At 36.5% G+C, this 16,756-nt stretch overlaps 1 protein-coding gene across 9 annotated transcripts in view; it reads left to right on the plus strand.

Annotated features, from left to right (window-relative positions):
- The window catches only part of LOC115623213 (potassium voltage-gated channel protein Shab), an 88,825-nt gene that overhangs the window by 2,986 nt on the left and 69,083 nt on the right, over window positions 1–16,756 (plus strand). For all 9 annotated transcript variants that reach the window (XM_030517452.1, XM_030517443.1, XM_030517448.1 and 6 more), the window contains exon 2: window positions 1,430–1,750. The gene's annotated coding sequence lies outside the window, so the exon portion shown is untranslated. The remainder of the gene's footprint in view (window positions 1–1,429; window positions 1,751–16,756) is intronic.

Raw genomic sequence — 16,756 nt, forward strand, 5'->3', positions numbered from 1 at the left:
CGGCAGTTAAAACATTTGGAATCGGATCTTGCCCCCTTTTCTGAAAAAATTGATTCCAAATAAATTGATGATTTTACGATGTTACAATAAATGTTTCCAAGTTCGATTGAATTGAAATAAAATAACTTCTCTTTTGTAAAATTATTTAGACGAATTTGAACAAAATCGAAAAAAAGAAGAACAATCCTGATGGAGACATATGGACTTCTCTCTTACACCAATGAAACAGAACATTTGGCCGAGTTAGTAACAATGCACTGCATTTCGACTTACTTAGCCATTTCTAGCTTTTTTCTGCTGTCCATCTAGCCATTTCTGAAACTCTTCGATTGCCAACACCGCATGCAGAACGCACGCACAACACAATAACAATAATGACAAAGAGGCGTGCAAAACAAACTCTGACGTGAGAGCTAGCGAGAGACTGTCTGTGAGTGCGAGAGAGCGCGCGTCTCTGCAGAGAGGGAGAGCGAGGGCGAGAGAGCGTTGAAACTTTGCGGCTTCCAAGCCGCCGCTGGCAACGTCCTTCCAAAATAACACATTTTGGTTCGTGCTTCGTACAAAGGATTGTTCGACTGCCTGCCTGCCTGCCAGCCTGCCTGGAAGTTGTTCGTTTTCCTTTTTTGTCTTTTATTCTTTGTCGCCCATTTTTGAAGTTGAGTTTTTCGTGTGCAGAAGCTCAGTTCATGGCTAGACTTTGGAGCGTGCTGTATTGGAAATTTGTTAAAAGCGGACCATTAAAAGAAAGCACCAGCAACATAAAGTAACAGTAATTTGCTCTCTATGGGGAGAGAGTGAGTGAACAAATTAAAGAAAAATCTAACAACTACTGTAATTTAAAGGCGAAATGCATTAAAAGTGGGAAAATAGCTACAAAGTGTGCGTGTTTGATTAAATTTTTAACTGAAGCTAGGCGTGTACCACACACACACACCCACACACACACACACATAAACACACTGACACGAACACAAACAGAACAGAGTTGAGAGCACAAGAAAAAATGTTGAAATGAAATAAAGGAAAAGGCAGGCATATAGACAATTGGACGGGCCGACATTTCGCTAGTAAAGCGGAAACTTTCTGTGAATTTCATAGAAATTTGCCGCTGCCGTCGCTTTGGCCGCACAACATGGCGTATACGCATCGCCTTATATTCCGAATGCGACGTGCAACCAAATAGGTTCTTATATCTGTCGCATTGTCCAACTGTCTGTCCAACAGTTGCTTTTGTTTTGCTTGGCCTTTCTCTTCTATTTGCCTTCTTTCTAACTATACTATACATTCCACTATTGTGGCTCGGTGTGCCATTTAAATGCAAATTAAGAAGATGTCGCGGTCGCGTTATAACAAAAAATGAAATAAAAGTGTCAAGTTTGTGTTCAGAAAAAAGGAAAGCATATAATTTGTGTATACATTTTGTTTGCAGTTCACGCTCGCGTGTGTGTGTGTGTGTGCTTTATTAACAAAGGAAAAATCTAAAGCACAAAACCCAGCAACTTAATATGTAAAATGTAAGCCATAGAAAAGATTCTTCTGTGTCTCAGTTGCAATTCAGACCTCCTCGTCTCGTCTTGTCTCGTCTCTTCGAGTCTCCTCATTCTTCTACGGCTCCTAAACTTTCAAACGCTTTAACTACTACTACTACCTATTACATACGTACATATATGTTTATTTACAAAAATATATAAGTATAAATAAATATATTCTGTGAAACGCTTTGGCTGACGTGGCTGCTGTGAACTATCGGGTAAGTGTTTCAAATTCCACATTTCATGTGCATATACTTATGTAGTCCACCTGAAAAATGATTGCATATAAATTCATTAAAACAAATATCCCCGGTATTATGAATATTCTTAAGTAGCTTGATTATGTCCACCCACCTATTTAATAGTCCTTGTTAACATTTGTGCAATGACTTAAAAATTAACATCTTTTTGGTATCAACATTTTTGAACAAGCTTTTATTTCTATTACTAGAGTTGTTGTTATTTGTTGAGTTTGCGAAATGATATGTGATTTTTCTATTTCGAACGAAGATTATTGGATTAATGTCAGTTCTCTCGTAAGTTCGGGGGAAGAACGACTTAATGTATTGTTTTTCGATGCACCCTTCAACTCTCAAAGCAACGAACTTTTTTAATACATTTCTGAAAATTCCACACTGTTTGCATCATTCAAACGGAAGTTGAACACGATTTAGATTTCTTTTGCCCACAGTTCTAGACCTAATCGGAAAGCAATAATAGAACGTACATTTTATTCCTTGAAAATATATACAAGTATTTAGCATCAATTCTAAAGAATCTCTTCCTATATGTTTCCACCTTCTACTTATAACTAGTATATAGTGCTATGCCATGATTACGATTAAAATTATTTTCAATTTTAAAGACAAATACAAAAATTTAAATTAATTTGAAAATCCCCAAAATGAACAACAAAGCGGTTTTAAAATTTGTGAAAGCGAAAAGATACATACAAGCCGAGTCGATATAGCCATGTCCGCCTGTCTGTATGAACGCAAGGATCTCAGAAAGTATAAGAGCTAGAATAACCAAACTTGGTATACAGATTCTCCTGAGCCTGAGAAAGGACGCATTTGTTCATTTTTTCCGATGCACCCACACTCCCACCCTATTCTAAGCTAAAATTTGGTAGACACATCCAGTTATATATCCGTATACCAAGTTTAATTATGATGGGGTGATTATAAAGTTTTAGCCATATAACCAGGCCCAATGCACACATACATACATATGTACAAGTACACCAACACGAATAGACATGATTCTGATGTAAATGTATGTATGCATGTATGGAGTATTTTATATTTAATTTAATTAATTAAATTTAATTCATTTTTTTTAATAATTTTTTTTTTTGGTGGCGTGGTACAGGGTATTTAAGAGTTGAGCCTGCTCGACTTTAGCATTCCTTTCATGTTTTTTCCTAAGCTTATTTTTAAGGCGGCACTTTCTGATTTTAGTTACGGATGCTCGACTGTATATGCAGAGAGGGAAGAGGCCTTGTAATACACACTGCGTATGCGTAATTTGTAACAAAAAGCAAACATGCACACACACTCGACTCACTCAATCATAAAATTGTTGGCCCTGTTCAAATTATGTTAATTCAATCGATATTTTGACTAATTCGAGCAACTTTACATACTTTAGCATTCTTTTTTGTTCGTTGGTTCGGTGTTGTTGTTGTTGCTGTGAAAGGTTGCACGGCACTTGGCAATTTTATGAGTCAATTAGCGTTATAATTTGACATGCTACTTACGCTTGGCCTAATATGCTACACAGCATTAGCATTCATGTTCACATTTGGGCCTGTTTGTGCATTTCCCAACCCCTTCCCAACTGCTTTCCCAACCACTTTCCATCCCCCCCAGCCCACTCCAGTCTTTATCAATAACAATTGCCGCATGTTGTGCAAACACACACAATGCCACCAAAAAGTTGTCAAATGGCATTAGTTGCGTTTTATTTTTGGCTGCTTGTGGGCCCGTCTGTCTATATAGACGTGCACGCAGATAAGCAATCGGACCCGATTAAGATATATTCGATGTCATACTATATATATTTGCAGTTACAAAACAAAGAGACGCAACGATAATGAAATGAAGTGCGGCAACTAAGTTGATAAGAGACCGAATGGGGGTGGCTCTTCAGTTGATTTTGTGCAAAAATTTATGAGTTTCGACACTGACTGAATATTTTTGTGCTCTGCCTAGGCGGGGCAGCTATAAAAGTCTAGTAAGAAAGAGAGAGAAGGAGCGAGGGATAGATAGGTGATAAAATGTCGTACAAGTGTAAACAGCTAACTGCCAGGAAAGTGGGCACGGGTCTTAATGGCTTCGCAATGTGATGTGTCAGTTATTTTTGAAGGTGTGCTGCTGTCAACTTTAATAAACATTGCGAAGGTTTGGTCTGAAGTGTGGGAGTTCACAATATTTGATTAGATTGGAGAGATAACTAACCGGCGGAATTTCAAGAATTCACGATTTTAAATACTTAGCTAGGAAATGGTTGAAAATAGATAAAGTATTATGCCCTTTCTATAGTGGGGATTGCTGTGATTTTTGTTGAAAAGTATGTCATTTAATTCTTAAGCTTTCACCCGTTAAGGACAGTCCGTTTCATTGTAGGATCTGTCATGCGGTAATCATGCTTTTTAAAAATTCAAAATGTGGCCAATTGCTTATAATTTCTTTCTTAATAATTAAGCTTTTGCTATTTAAGGAACATTTTCAAAAGAACTTAATGATTGAATATATTTACATTCACAAAAAGTTGATTTTATGTTTTCTTTATACTGATTTTCCTTATTTCAATTGCATGGATTTTCGTGTATTTTAGTTGAAGAGTAAATTATACTTTTTCAAAATCTTACAGGGCTTCACTTCAAACTTCTTTCTTGACGATGATTTTCGTCATCCGCTGAAAACTGAAATTAAAGCTTAAAGGCTTTCCTAAAGATAAAGACCCTTGCTTGTTAATAATTAGGCAAGTATATTTTTAAATTTTTGTAAGGCTTCGTGCAGATGAAGTCCTCGACCATAGTAAGCTAAGCCATCTGTCAGACTGCAAAATAATTTTCAAACTAATTTTGTACATTTTTTCAGGAAACAAGTTATTGCTTAAAAAATGAGCAACTTTCCTTTTGTATAGAATTCGTATTATCTTTGAATGAATGGCATACCCACAGGCTCGATAACTTTGTGAGGAACATGTTTAGCCACGTTTTGTTAGCATTAACATAAAGTAAGCTTAGTTTGAGGCGCTGTCCAAATTATTAGTGTTTTATTAGTGTATTAGTTATCCCGGATATCCTTTGGCTGATGACGTGCATATGTGAACGTTGTGCCTAGCCACGTGCTCTATCATCTTACCTCAACCTCACTCCTTGCCAATCGCTAAAGCGAATTCAGCGAAGCGCACTTCCATTCATGTTTGAAAACCGACTCAGAATCAATATTTGGCAGCCAGCCCAGTGTGCATATGACAAACAACGACAGCCACAGAAATACACAATATATGGCCGCCATCTATATCCTACATGCTAAATATTAGAGTAGCATGCACAAACCCCAGAAATATAGTACATACATTTATTCATATGCGAATGGTGCGCACTCAGTGATTTACAAACATGAAAAAAAACGAAAACGGAATATACTTCTGTTTCCCCATGCACAATATTTTATTTCTGCCTATCAGTTTTTGGCTTTAGATTTGCAAAAATATTATGTTCTCTTGTCAAATTGAATTGAAAGTACCGTTGTTGTCGATATTAAAAATTAATGGGAAATTTTAGCAAAAATATTTAAGTTTAAGCTTCGTGGAGCAGACAATTCATTATCTGCAATACATTTTTAGATCACAACTATAAGAGAATTTATATTATTTTACCCTTGTTTTGAGTTGGCCGCTATAATACGAATTTTAAAAGGCATTTTAGTTTTAATTTTAATTTTAGTCGACTATAAAAATAGTACAGACTTCTATTGTGGTCTTAACAAACGTTCCAAAGTACTTAGCTGGCTGCATTACGTAAAACAGCAATGTCCTCGAAAAGCTAAAAACTCTTCATCATCTTTAAGATTATATAAAGATCATAGAAATATTTCAACTGGTTATTCCATTTGTCCAAAATATTTGTTATTTTCTTCTTTCATCAGTCCCTTTAGTTTCATCAAAGCGAACGCACCGGTCCTTTTAATTGATCGATTATTATTTGCATACAAGTATAAATAGTTTGAACTATATGGAACCTTATCATCTTTTGAGTCAAAATGTCACACAGATTCATTTCCACTGATATAGACTTTTTTATTTAAAATTCTGTTAAGAATTCCATTCCTATCATGAACAATGAATACCCCTTTATAATGAGTCAAAATTTTAAGAAAAAGTATAATTAAAATCAGTACTGAAATAAGTTAAAGCTGCTTTAGATTCGTTTTCAACAAATTTCATACCAAATTGATAAATAATGTTGAATCCATATAATGTTGATATTCAATAGCTTAATAATTATGCCATACCTAATAATAGTGCAACATTCTCGTGATTAGTTTGTTTAAAATGCGATATTTGTAGAATTCAAAATCAGGATGCAATCTGGGTGACATTTAATTTAAATGTAATAAATTATTAAATTCTTCAATCGAGGTATTTCAACCCTTTTCAAAGTATAATTCTTATCATCAACAATGAAAGGATTTTTGCAAAATTTGTTGCTTTTTGTGGCACATTATTAATGTTCTTTTGTGTTTGCCTGACAAATACCGCCGTCGTCGAGGGCAGAAGCCCATATTTAATATTTGTCGTCTTCGTTTAGTCCGAAATTGACAAATATGAAAAGCTGTAGGGCTTGGCACTCACACCTCCATTGATTTTTATAGCGAAGATTGTCATATACTAAAAATGCTACTTCAAATGCGAATAAACCATTCGATGATAATTGAAAGAAGCTCGTACTATTTGGGGCGCCTTTCGATTTAACTAACTAATGTATCTTAATTTTATGGGAGGCAAAAGTACACACTCTTCATAATTCAATCAAATCTGTCGCAAAACAGATCTTTTATTTTTTTTTTTTAAAGAGAAATTTACTTACTTTAATCCTGGATTAAAAAATTAGCTAGAATATTGAAGCACTTAGTTGTTCTTCTAACTTACCGTTTGACTAAAATAATTTAACTTTTTCTATTTCAAAATTTGTAAATATGGCTTTAAACATAGATCATAATAGAACCTAGAAATTTGACAATGAAAAATGAGTTGAAGACAGGCGTTTCTTCTTAAAAATCGAACTTACTGACAGCTACGAAACTAAGCTGCACCTTATCTTTAGGTCTACTAAAGAGATAGGAAGCTTTTAAATGGCATACACATACTTTTAAGGGTACTTTGTATTAAAAATATACGTTATGCCAACAAATTTGCACGTGTTTCTATAGACACAGCTTTGTAGAGCATTTTAAATCAATGGTAACGACAATCAACGAGTCTCCAGTTACGTCTGTTATATCTCTACTATATGCATATAAATATTAATATAAGTAGGTATGTTTGTGTATTTTTGGCACACATGCGATGACGACAATGACGCTGTCGCTGTCGCCGATGCCGCCACCTTGTGGGGGCTCAAGAGTATGCGATGTCTGCTAGTTTTTGACATGAGCTGCAAAGTACATTCGGCAGCTGACGTGCAAAGGGAAGCGCAGTAAAGTGGCAGTGGAAGGTGCAGTTATAGTGGCAGTGGCAGTGGCAGTCAGTTTGTTTGTTTGGTTAGTGGCCCAAAGTTGGGCATCGCAGTCGACCTGCTGTTGTGGGCGTATTGGCGTGGGCGGGCCCAGAAGCTACTTTAAAGCGCAGACAAGAAAATTGGGTTTTCATGTGAAGGTGCTGCCCGCTTGTTATCCCACTTGGTCGATAACTTCGTCCCCCTTTCGTTTTTTTTTTTTAAGTTCCACTTGTTTGTTTGTTTGTTGTTTTGCTGTCGCTGGCAAGTCACGAAATTGTGTTGCCAAGAAAAAGGCACACAAATTCTCTCTTTCAATTTGGCAATGAGACATTTGGGGTGCTGGCTTGCTCCGTTCACATGTCACAGAACAGACTTTTGGAGCCAGGCCCGATTTTTGTTTTATGTATTATTTATGTTTTTTTATACTATATGTATATATATGCAGATAGTCAAGCAATTGTTATTACAGGCAAGTGCAAAGTGTACTTAATATCTTTTGCTCCAAATTTAGGTTCATCATATTTGATCTACCACAATTAAACTTTATGGTTGCTTTTAATTGGAGAAGTAAAGAGCATCCATATACTATATTAAATAAAATTACTGGTTAACCCAATAATATGAAAGTGCTAATCACTGAATTTAAAGTGAAGTGAAGGAACAGCAATGGGATATATTATATTAATACTTCAAGAGCACAGAAAGCGCTAAATAAATATTTTGATACATTTTCTCTTTATATTTTCAATTATTACTCATTTAAATAATATTTATGTACAACTCTTTCACCAGCTGGATTGGAATGTGTGAATGTGTGGATTATTCGTGCATTTAGTTTTTAGTATTATTGGGAGGAATATTAGTTTTATTAGCATTGAATGAAATTTTTCTTTGAAAAGAAGGTATTAACATTTTTTTCTGCATATACAAATACATCATTTAAATTTAAGTTTATATTCAGTACTCTATAAAAAGTGGTTTTTCATTTGACTTTCTTCTCCAAAATAAAACGATTTTGGTTCTCAATTAAATTATTATCTGGTATAATAATAATAATAATTAATATATGTATTTCATATATATTTTTGAAAGCTAATTCTAAGGGCATTTGTTATAATAATAGACCAATAGACATTGAAGCATTTATATATATTTTAAAAACCTGCAAGTATTCTTTGGGGAAGGAAGTTAACAAAAATTGAAGTTATTCGTTGATCAACTAAAGCTAAATCTGTCAAATGCATTTCAAATTGAGTGCAAATTGTGTGAAATTTTTGTGCTCAATCATGCTGGCTACTTGGCGTATACGCAATGCGATTAATCATGGCCCAGCAGCCGAAAAACGCAGCTCATTAGCATGGACGGAGCAGATGGACAAGCAAAAGTAGAAGTGAACGGAAGGCACAGTTGTGGGTGCGGCTCAAGATTAATTGCCAGCCATGTTGGGCAACATCTACAAGTTTCTGTTGTTTCTGTTGGTGTTAGTGTTGTTGTTGCGGCTTTGGGCGTGCGCTCGTTTAGCTTAAGTGTGCAGGCCATTTATGCTAAATGGCTGGCAAATGAAAAAAAGAGATATAAGCGAACAGAATTTGCAACAAACACAACGACAGACATACTCGGCCACTCAACAAATTGCAACTACTTCAAACTAATTGCCACTTGTCTCTCTCTGTGTGTGTGTGTGTGTGTGTGTGTGTGAGTGAGTGGGTGGGTGGGTGTTGCAGAAGCAATTTCATACCCACACGCACACTCAGACACACCACTACTTATGCAATGCACTCGTGGTCATGCAAAAGTGTTGTTAAATTTTAAAATGCAGTTGTTTTGCGGCTTCACGTTGACAGCGAATCTTACAACAAAAACAACAACAACAACGACAGCAACATCAGCAGCTTCAACGGAAGTTGAGCAGCGCAGCGCAGAGCAGAGGAGAGCAAAGAAAACCTTCACAGCCGTCATTGTTGGCGTAAACTTTGCTCGGCGTACAGCAAAGCAACAACTATTGCCGCTGCTAAGAACAGCAATACTACAATTTTCATTTTATGAAACCACAGCAGCACCCTCCACCAACCACCTCTAAAACATATTCCACACTAGAAGAAAAATTGGGCATAGTATTAAGAAAAAAAATCACCAATAAAATTACTGAGAATTTCAATTGATTTTTGAACTTATTAACTACTTCGAGTAACCATTGAATTTTTGAATTGAATGATTTTTATTTTGAACCGACTTGCTGGAACGTCTGCAATATTTTAGGCAGGATTTTCACAGCACAATTGAAAACCAATTGATTTGTTTAAATACGAGCATAAAGATTGGATGCCAAATTGTCAAATTTTCGAAAGCAAACAACATTTTTGATAAAGAATGCTGGAGGAATGCTACCCTGTACCCTCTCCTAAAAATTAGAAAAAAATTGAAAAAACAATATTAAATTAATTAAATTGGGACAATCTGAATTCCAGGTTTGGGTTTTCTAGCCCTTATACTTATTGAGATCCCTACGTTTATACAGATAGACAGACATCCTAAACTAGAATATACTACTTATATGCTCAGTGGGGTCTGCAACGCATATGTTAAATATTTATATTCGCACAACTAAGCCCCTTTGTGTAGAGGATATAAAAACCGTAATGTTTTAGAGAATTAAACAACTTTTTTAAAATATGCATGTTCATAATCCATGTAACGTGATATTATTGTTAAATATGCCCACATCTGAGTGCCATTTTAGGGTCATAGCTCTCGGTTCAGAATAGTATTCTTTACACTTGATCCACTTATTTATTTATTTATTTCATTGACAAACAATGCAGTCGATGTAAAAGAAAAAAGAAAACGAAAAAAAAAATCAATACAATAGAGAACTTAAACTAAATAGAAGTAAAGAAGTAAAAAAGCCTATAAAAATGTCAAGAATATCTAATGACGAATCCGACATTGCCTCGATTCACAGCAGAGAGTAGTCGGATACGTTATTAGACCTAGCAAAAAAGAAGTGGAGATGAAAAAATAGCAATAAAAGATAAAAGAATTTCAAATTAAAATACTTAATATATAAAAGATAAAATATAATTTAGTGTGGACTCGACTGTGACTTGATAGGGACTCCCACGCAGGGAGTATTTTAGTCGTTCAGCTCATTCTACAGCTATGAAGCAATTTTGAAATTCCCCAATCTCCCGAACGCAAGCCTACTTTGTGCTAGCGAAGGAGGCTGAGAACAAGTCCAAGTACGTATGAAAACGCAATTTTCTTCGAGTGCACTCCACAGATATTGCGGTTGCTCGTTGACTCGCTGTCGTAATTGTAGCGGCGCTTCCTGCCAAGGCTGTTTGCATCCTTTATAGGCGCTGCAGCCGCCGTCGCACCGCCACCGACATTGCCACATTAGCATCATCAGCATTATGATAATGGAACTTCATTATGGCGTACGTGCCAGTAACTGTTGCCATGGCGTTGTAAATTGAATAAGTTATATGTAACATTTATCTATGTGTGTATATATGTATACCATAGATATGTATATAAATGTATCTGTGTGTATAGTATAACAAAATTCTTTTTTAATGGCGTTGAAATTCAATTAAGCGAAACCCTTTCTTGTCACTGCTGCTGCAAATGAAATGAAAGTGCGTTGAAGGCAGTGGTTGGCGGTAGGCGGGATGGCGGGAAGGCGGGTCCTTGTACCATTACGTACGTACCTATGGATGTATGTGTGTATGTATGTTTGTGATATCTTAATAAAGTTAAAAGCGTTGGCGCTTTGTTGAACTTGTTACTGTCACTTGCACACACCCACCAACACATGCACAATCACACACCCACAAAGGCACACAAACAGGCACAAACTTGAAGTAAAGTTTACTTTTCTGCGACAACAACATTCACAATTTTCCAAGCCCCTACTTCTCTTGTTTGGCGATGGCATGAGCATTTTTGCCATGATTCGCAGACTTTTATCTCGAAAATATTGTGCGCGCGCCTGCCTCTGAAGTCCGGGAACAACGGAGAAAACGGATACGAGGGTGTTAGATCAAAGCTACCAAGGAAATTAAAAAACAGAAAGAACGATAAATGAGAAGAAAAAAGGACGCAGGCAGAAAATTGCGTGAAAAGCGCAAGGAAAAAGCGAATGTTAAAAGTTTCCTAAGAGATTTGTTAACAAAAAACCCTTACTTACAACAAAATGTTTCTCATGTAATTTATTGTTCTCTTTGTTGTTGTTGTTGTCGTATTGTTGTTGCTCTGTTCCTATTTGTTGTTGCTGTTGCCTTTGTTGCACGAGCAGGAGAGACGCGCTATTAATTTATTTATGGAGCTGCAGTCCGAAAGGATGTAGAAAGGATATGCATGCACGTAGGAGTATGTACCTATGCTGGTGTGTGAGTTGTTTTTGCCTTCAATGCAATGCCCCCCGGGGATGCAAGCTCACACAAGAAATAAACTTGCAACTACACTGAGGGAAAATAATACAGGGTAGGATATATTTTAACACCTGCTAGCTTAAAAGTGAGAGCAGCCAAGGATTTATTAAAAAGGGGTGAAAGAGAGATCGCTCAGGACTAAGAAAAAATTGAAATATTATCAATGGAAATTCTGGAGGCGCACTATGTTGAAGTGGAAAGCGCAAATGCGTTTTCAAATGATTAAACGAATTTATAGAACATAACATAGAATATATTTTTAAAATAATTGTATATAATTACTGTGCATTTAAATTAAACATGGATTGTATTGTTAATATATATTTGAAATTTTCAAACTACCACTTGTCTAAGAAATTCGAACTTCTCTTTAAAAAATTCGTATGGAAAATGTTAGAAAAAAGAACCAAAAGTGAATACAATGCACTAGATCTTTAACTAACTTTTAAGTAAAATAAAATAAAGCAAATTAGAACTCGTACTCGGCGCATTATTAAATATTTGGTGCTTAGAACAATTTAACAACGACATTCTTGAATTTTTTCTCAGAGTGTATATGCATATGTATATCTGTCTATAAATATAAAGAGCTATATAGATGTCTGTTTTATACACATAAACATTTACCCCCTTAGGTGCACAGCGCGAGCCAAAATGCGTGGCTAAGGGACATGACGGACTGACTGCCAAACAGGCTGCCAGGCTGGCGGTCGCGCATTTTGTTTTACGGTTTGCCGTGGCCATGGCTATAAAGTGTGTGTAGCCAGCCAGGCAGCTAACCGCTTGGCCAGGTCAACGAATAATTAATTACATGTACTCGTCGTACTCATCTCTGTGTGTGTACCTGGAATGTCAATAATGCGTCTCAATGCGCGCTAATGACCCAGCCGCGTCGGTTGCCCCAAAGGGCGCCAATGTCAGTCGAAGAGCTGCCGCTGCAAACAGCCAAAAGCTTTCAGGTCCTATCAACTTACATGTGCAAAGTTATATGCTTTTATGTACTGGCACTGGTACTGAGGCGACTTTTCCTTCTGTCTTTACTATTTAATGAGCCAAGTAGTCTGCCAGTCAGACACGTCCTCTCATCTGCAGCAGCAGCAACAGCAGGCCGTTGCCTATTTTCAGGCGCAGAGCATATAACTAAAACACATCCGATTACACATTCTTGCAAGCAAGTTTTCTCAGCCAATGCCCTTGTTATATGAGCAGAGGCGATTCTGTAAGTTATCCTAGCTCTCGGTTGAAAGTAGAAAACAAATATTTTAGAACAGCAGTAGAGAGATTAAAGTGTAAAGAAGAAGTTTGTATTTTGAGCGCATCTCTGCTTTGGAGAGAAGTAATATTGAAGTTAAGCCATTTTGATATTAGAACTGCATTTCACTTTTAGATTTCTACCTATCGGTTTTGAAGATACACTCTTTTAAAGAAACTGTATGCAGTGCATAAAATAAGCTGTTCCCATTCTATAGAAGTTTTAATTGCTATTACCAAACGATAAACATAAGCTCAGTCGCAGCACTGGAAGAGTGTATTTGGATGTCGACTCAAAGACACACTTTGCACGTTGTTTCTCTGTAATTCACGTGGCGTTTTTGTTTTTCCAGCTTGTGCGCCTCGCTTTCAGAAGTTTCTAAATTTACCTTCTGGGTGCATTTTACGGTAACAGCTATAAATATCGGAGACAAAAGTGTTTTTCAAGTTAAGTTAGTGCTGCCATTTGCCAAATTGAAATTAATTTCGTTGAGCGCTCTGACTTTGTGCATTCTGGCAGCTGTAAAATGAAAAAAAAACGTTCCTTTATTTCTTTTTTTAAAATTCTCATAAAATTTCCCATAATCATGATCAAAGTCATATAAAAAGCAAAGAACAAAAATTCCAGCGTACTTAAAAACAATTACAATATCAATATACAATGTACATATACATACGCTCGTATATGTAGTATTCAGCAGAACGATAATTCGTAGGAAGTGGCAGGCGTATGGTATCGTACTTAAAAATCACAAACAAATCAATAAAATTGCAAAGTTTATTTGTTATATAAATAAACATCAATTTTAATGCAGCACGCCAAGCTGCGAAGAAGCTAAAATTCAACACAATACCAGTAGGTGCGGGAGGGGTTGTCATAAAAATTATGAAATTATGTCGATACGGGCATGAGAGATGCTAACAATAACAATAACAGCGAGTACAACAACAATCAATGGGAATAACAAATGTTAAAGGCCATTTAATGAAGCCAAAAGTTTTGCTGGAAAAGTTCTGAAAAGCATCCATACTCGTAAATGTCTTTGCCGAGTGATTTTAATGATGAAAAACTTCCGCCTGCCCATTTTGTTTTTTTATTCTTTTCGTTTTCGTTTTTGTATTTGCGTCTTCTTCTTCTTCGGCTTTAATTCCACACGGCTGCTGATGCTGTTGATGATGATTTGTTTGTTTGGCGCGTTCGGAGAGACGAGCCAAGTGGCAGCAGCCGTGCGAAAACGCTTAAAAAGATAGCACAAATAAATATTAGCGCAAAGATAAATAAAATAGAAAATCACCATTTTCAACGCACGGGGAAATGCATACACGCTCTTGTTATTGTTTTATTATTTCTATTATTACTAATATAATATCAACAAGATGAAATCAAGGCTTTTCTCTGCGGTTAATATATAGCATAGACACGTACAAATATTTTTCAAATATGATTTACGCGCATCATAAACAAAAGCGTCAAGCATTTTTAGCAAATTAGTTATTAATGCCAGCACATTAATTGACTGGATTTTCTGTGTGCTTTCCCATCAGCCCATCAGCCGTCGCCGTGTGTGTTTGTGTAAAATTATGGCACAGGCAAACGGCGACTTGAAAATCCAATTGAAAAGGATTACAAGCGCACTCGACTGTGAGTGTGTGTAGTGGGGTGTCTGTGTGTGTGGGGGCGGGGGCGTGTGAGTCTACTTCTAAGCACACTTCAACCGTTAAGCCTTCGCCATATAATCACACTCAGCATCATCGACATGCTAGTCAACATTATGTCGCCCTCTCTGATTGCCGTCATCGCCATCATCATCGTTGTTATCATCGGCTTTGCCACAAAAAGTGTCAGTTTTTAGTGTGGGAATGCGCAAACACAATCTGCTCCACCTTTTTCTAGGCACGCTTCACACTGAGAAAAATTACATATACCCTTAGGTCAATTAGCGATCGAAAGTAGTTACAATTTCTTGGCAATATCGATGCGTTGGGTTTGAACATTGCTAGTGGAATGGTAAAAACATTCTCTCTTCTAGCTCAAAAGACTTTATTATTTTTTAAATGTCCTTTTTGTATGTAAAAAGTTTATCGATTGTTTCTGTTGTCGAAATCCATTAAATACCTTTCTGAACAATAAACAACTTGTACCTGCAAAAATGCATTATCACCATTTTCAGATATGTTTTCAGTTCATATTCAAAATTCTGAATTGCTTAGATCAGTATTTAGAATTTATATAATCATTAGTGTTTGCTTCTATTTCTTTACTTTATGCATTTTTATCAGTGTACATGCTCCTGCTCGTTGCTACAAGCACTTTGCACTCAAGTGAGATTATCACAAATTGTTTACTCAACTCTCAACTGCAGCAGAAACTGTCGGTAGCTACTTTTTTGTGCGCTGCTCTATGTTTTTTGGACTGCCACTGACAGGCGACATCAACGATATAGAAGCTATATATATATATAGCCCAGCAACTCAGCAACTCAATGCTTGGCTGGCTAACCATTTGACGAGTAGTGCGGTTGACGTCGCCACTGACATAATTTCCATGAAATTGATTGACAATTGCCGCATTTTGTGGCACATTTACTGGCAGTCGAGGCAACACCGGCACTTTGCTCCCTCTTCAATGGGCCCGCCCACTGTGCTTTGTATTGATTAGCAGAGTCTGGGAGCGGCAGGCGCTGAGAACAGCGTTGACAAAGTTGACTGCCATTCGGATGGTTGGCTGGCTGGCTGGCTGGCTGGCTGGCTGGCTGGCTGGTTGATTTGTTGGTCCAGTTGCCTTGCATATTACCATATAAGTATGTTCAGGTGTGTGTGTGTGTGTGTGTGTGTGTGTGAGGGTGAATATAAATTGTAAAAAGTTTAATTGAATTGCCCGCAACTGTGCTCAAAACTGTGTTTATACTATAGTATAGTATATAAGTACTCGTACACACGCCCACCACATACTGGGCAATTTGTCATAAATGTTGTACTGCGAGCCACGTTATATGCACTCCCACAGAAACTGTAACTATTGCCAACTTATGTGAGCAGCGCACGCAAGGAATAATTTGCGTAACGCAAGCCGCATAATTGCCATCGCCTGAAAGTAGGCAGCACTTATTGCAATTGCAAAAACGCGCTTGACAGCCAACAGGCAGCAAATAGAATGCGAAAATGTGTGTGAGTGTCTGTGTGTGTTGGTTGATACGCTCCAATGTGGCATATAATGGCTGAACATGACAGCCTGCAATTTCAGAAGATTATCTCTCTATGAAAACGTTGCACTATGGTTGTTAAGTGGACTTTTCGTTAGCATATTCCGTTTAGAAACTTATGCAAATAAAAGAAAAAATTTCATGGTATATTTAATTTACTTATTGAAGATCCGCCACAGTTAATTTTATTTCTGTATATCTATTATTATAGAAGTATAACTTTAAAATCCAATATTTTCAGGTACCACAAAAAAAAAAAAAAATTGTAATGCATTTATATCTCATTGCTTAGAAATTGTAATTGCGACTGTAAAAAGTTTTCAGTCTCTTTAAATAAAATTGAATCTGAAAGTTTTTTCTTTGTATGCATTTTTGTACGAGAAAATTAAACATAAAAATCAACTAACATAACTAATAATAGAAGCAAAAATGTATAAAAGTTCTTTACTATATAAGGAACATTTTACGTGAATCAAACCCACATTAGCTATAATGCTGTTCTAATGGCGATTTGCGCAAAGTACTATTTGTCTTCTTCTGAGTGCATCATCGATTAAATTTTTATAAAATTCTTTTTATATTCATTGCTTAATTTGATCAACTTGA

Source organism: Scaptodrosophila lebanonensis, unplaced genomic scaffold (genome assembly GCF_003285725.1).
Source record: "Scaptodrosophila lebanonensis strain 11010-0011.00,11010-0021.00 unplaced genomic scaffold, SlebRS2 tig00000043-arrow-pilon, whole genome shotgun sequence".
Classification (NCBI taxonomy): domain Eukaryota; kingdom Metazoa; phylum Arthropoda; class Insecta; order Diptera; family Drosophilidae; genus Scaptodrosophila; species Scaptodrosophila lebanonensis.